Raw genomic sequence first — 5,000 nt, forward strand, 5'->3', positions numbered from 1 at the left:
TTGACATTATTTACATTAACATTATTTACACTGACATTATTTACATTTACATTATTTACATTGACATTATTTACATTATTTACATTGACATTATTTACATAGACATTATTTACACTGACATTATTTACATTGACATTATTAACATTGACATTATTTACACTGACATTATTTACATTTACATTATTTACATTGACATTATTTACATTAACATTATTTACACTGACATTATTTACACTGACATTATTTACATTGACATTATGTACATTAACATTATTTACATTGACATTATTTACACTGACATTATTTACTGTACATTAACATTATTTACACTGACATTATTTACATTTACATTATTTACACTGACATTATTTACACTGACATTATTTACATTGACATTATTTACACTGACATTATTTACATTGACATTATTTACATTAACATTATTTACACTGACATTATTTACATTTACATTATTTACACTGACATTATTTACACTGACATTATTTACATTGACATTATTTACACTGACATTATTTACATTGACATTATTTACATTAACATTATTTACACTGACATTATTTACATTTACATTATTTACATTGACATTATTTACATTATTTACATTGACATTATTTACATAGACATTATTTACACTGACATTATTTACATTGACATTATTAACATTGACATTATTTACACTGACATTATTTACATTTACATTATTTACATTGACATTATTTACATTAACATTATTTACAATGACATTATTTACACTGACATTATTTACATTTACATTATTTACATTGACATTATTTACATTTACATTATTTACATTTACATTATTTACACTGACATTATTTACATTGACATTATTTACATTAACATTATTTACACTGACATTATTTACATTTACATTATTTACATTTACATTATTTACATTAACATTATTTACACTGACATTATTTACATTGACATTATTTACACGGACATTATTTACATTGACATTATTTACACTGACATTATTTACATTGACATTATTTACATTGACATTATTTACACTGACATTATTTACATTTACATTATTTACATTTACATTATTTACACTGACATTATTTACATTGACATTATTTACATTAACATTATTTACACTGACATTATTTACATTTACATTATTTACATTAACATTATTTACACTGACATTATTTACATTTACATTATTTACATTTACATTATTTACATTAACATTATTTACACTGACATTATTTACATTGACATTATTTACACTGACATTATTTACATTGACATTATTTACACTGACATTATTTACATTGACATTATTTACATTTACATTATTTACACTGACATTATTTACATTGACATTATTTACATTAACATTATTTACATTAACATTATTTAAATTAACATTATTTCCTGTTCAGTGTCACCAAAATGAGGATGAGGTTCACTTCTGATTCTGGTTCCTCTCAAGGTTTCTTCCTCATATCATCTCAGGGAGTTTTTCCTCACCACCATCACCTCAGGCTTGATCATTAGGGATAAATGTTAGAGATAAATAGTATTTTAATATTTATTTATTATTATTATTATTATTATTATTATTATTATTATTATTATTATTATTATTATTATTATTATGTTTCTATAACTGGTTCTTTAACTGGTGCCACTCTGCATCTGTTTCTTCAGTTTCCTGCGTTTCCTCCTCACTCAGACTGTCAGACAGTGTGACAGTGATAGAGGAGCAGGAAACATTGTGCTTGTCTGAGGTTCCAACATTTTGTACTTTGAAGAATAAACAATGTCTCTTCTGAACCCTCTAATCAGCGTCTCTTCTCTGTTGTTGTCAGTCAATCTTACATGTAATCCTACAGGAAGCTTGTAGAGAAGGGGAATGCAGCCAATTTTTTAAAACCTGTGTAACGGATGTTTTTGGTCGAGGCAGAGCTCCACAAAAACATTTTAAATGGTCGGCTTTTCAGAAAATGCTTTGCAGATGATTTATTTTCTTTAAACTCCTGACCAATCAGGGCACAGTAAGTCAAAAACAAACCTGGAGGACAAAGTGGCATCAAATAATTAGTCGTATTTGTGAGGAAATTTAAAGATAGAGGTATACAACTTGTTAAACTGTAAATGTATTTAAACAACATTCCAAGCAGCTCAAAATCTCTTGGTTTTCTACCCAAACCTCAGCAGATGCCCACAAGCTCCTGAGAGTTCCTCTGATCTTTATTTCAGCTGCATTACTGATCATAATCGATCCAATCTGAATATAGTGTGAAAGGAGCCTAAATGTCTTAAATGCATGAAAAGAACAGTTCCTTACAGCTCTTTATGTCTCTGTCTGTTTGTATTTTAGCTCAGGATGTGCTGTAGAGCTTCAGATGTTCTTTCTGCTCTCTGATTCTGCTGAGAACTGATGCTTGTCTTGCAAAGGTTCTGGGCTCTCTGAGACTCGGGGTCGATCTGTGGGTCACTCGTTACAGCATTTACTTTAGTCTCATTCATTTGCTTCTCCTTAAAGCTTGTTACGTATCCAAAGAAAGGTTGTAACGGTTTTGTGAAAATCACATGTACCCAGATTTATATAGAACTTGTTCTGAAGCAGGAAGCTACCTGTTGGATCTGACTGTGTAAGACAGTAGAGCACAGACCAGTCCATACATCATGACCTGATATTCATTGAGGTCCTATCTATCATCCATAATTACAGCCCCCACTAAAGTACTGGAATTATCCAGCTTTTGAACTCAAACCCAAATGTCTTCAGTGAATAGCAAAAATAATAATAATTGCCTTGTTGTTTTGATATTTTGGAACGTACCAAATTGTAGACACTCACATTAGATGCTTTAAGTGCAGCAGGTAGAAGGGTAGAGATGTTCTGTTAGGAGAACATGAAGTTCTCTGGTGATCAGAGCCATCAGCAGAACTAAGAAAAGTTGTTGTCTTAATGCTAATTCCTGACATTTCTTTGTTTCTGTTTCTTGTTTTCGTTCCTTCTTGCTGAATCATCTTTACACCGTGTTTAAAGATGTGCTAGAGGACACGGGGTAATCGTGACTCGCCGTCACTCAGCGTGTTCTACACAAGCTTGTTGTGCTGTAGATGAAGGGAGGAGTGTTTGAACTCGAGTGGCTCAGGCAGTAAGTACAGCTGATGGAAAATGTTCACAAGCTCTCAGTGTCTGAGGATCTGAATGTGAATAAGATGCAGTTTATCTCAGGCAGATACACAGTGAGCAGTAATACATGTGAAGTTATAAAAGCCTCACCTTTATTACAGGGTCAGATGTTCAACAAAGAGAAGAGAAAACTTTTAGCAAGTGACGTAATGTTCAAAATACAGGGAATTAAATCTAGAAAGCTACATACAGTAAAAGCTTTATAATCCTGCCAAAGTAGAGGTGTTTAAACACAAACACTGCTCACTGCATCGCTTCATTTTACTCTCACAGACCTAAAATAAAGTAGCATGAATTATAACAGGCAGCGTTTCCACCCTGGAGCAGCATCACCTACAGTGTCCACAGTGGGCCCCGGGGCCTGTGTTCACTGCTGCTGGTTCTCTTTTGCATTCAGACACATGATTACATGATTAAAGGAACTGACTGATTAGAGAAAGATCAACTGTAGGTTTGAGATGTACGGTGATGAATAGAGGGTCCACTTACTTGGGTCAGTAATTAACTGCAATATCCTTAGTGTTTAGTCCATTAGATACTCATAACAAGGTTGATGAGGTGTAACTGAGGTTAGATTGTGTTTGAAAGACCAGAGTGAAGCAGCATTTAGAGGTGAATTAAAAAAAAGCTTTCAGTCTGAGGTCCACCTGAACACACACAGTTAAATTGAAGTATTCGGACACACTAAGAGGAGAGGACAACTCCATGTGGTCTTTGAGGACAACAATCTCCTCATCAACACAACATTTATCAGACTGTATATTTATAATCACACACCCCAGTGTCACCCAGATGAGGATGAGGTTCCCCTTTGAGTCTGGTTCCTCTCAAGGTTCCTTCCTTTAACATCTAAGGGAGTTTTTCCTCCTCACAGTCACCTGAGTCACCTCAGACTTGCTCATTGGGGATAAATACAAATACATTTAAATATATCTAATATTAATCTTGAATTTTGTATTATATTCTTTTTGTATTATAATCTTAATCTTTATATTATTCTTTTGTTCTATGTTGATGTTCTGTAAAGCTGCTTTGAGACAAAGTCAGTTGTTAAAAGCGTTATACAAATAAACTTGAATATGAATTAAAGACATGCAGCTCTCTTACCACTAACAGCCAATCAGCTTGGACAATGATCATGATTTATCATTTATTAAAGAATCTATCTTATAATACAAACTTACATTAACATTGGTGAAACAAGCCACTTCCTGTTTGTATGTTACAGCAGCGATAAATCAGAAGACGAGTTTCAGCAGTTGTTGTTGTTGTTGTTGTTGTTGTTATAAAGGTACAGATTAATGTTAATGAGATAAGAGTTTCAAGTTTGTTAATCATGATATACCCTGATTATTGCAAAATAACTGAAATGACTGAAATTATCCTCTGTTTAATCACATGGTCCATTAAAGACGCAGTATGTCTCCTGCATATTTTAGATGAAAGCTGCTCGGCTGCGTAAATCATTCTGTTATTTCACTGCAAAAGCAGACTGAGGGAAATTAAGTGTGTTAAAGTAAAAACCTTACAGATAAAATACAAAATGACTTTAAACCTTTTTTTTTTCAGTTGTACCTGTAAACAGACACCAATGTTAATTCATTATAATGAATTTACCAACAGACAGAATTCAGTGTAGAACAAAGGACTGATGTATTTCAGACATAGAAATGTTCGTTGTTGAGATTCCTAACTGAGTGAAGTCTTTCCTCAACACACTGACACACTGTGTGTAACTGTAATTATTGATCATCAATAAAGTCTGAGTAAAACAGGGAGGGAGAAATGAGGTCTC

This window comes from Tachysurus vachellii, chromosome 8, assembly GCF_030014155.1.
Source record: "Tachysurus vachellii isolate PV-2020 chromosome 8, HZAU_Pvac_v1, whole genome shotgun sequence".
Lineage (NCBI taxonomy): Eukaryota > Metazoa > Chordata > Actinopteri > Siluriformes > Bagridae > Tachysurus > Tachysurus vachellii.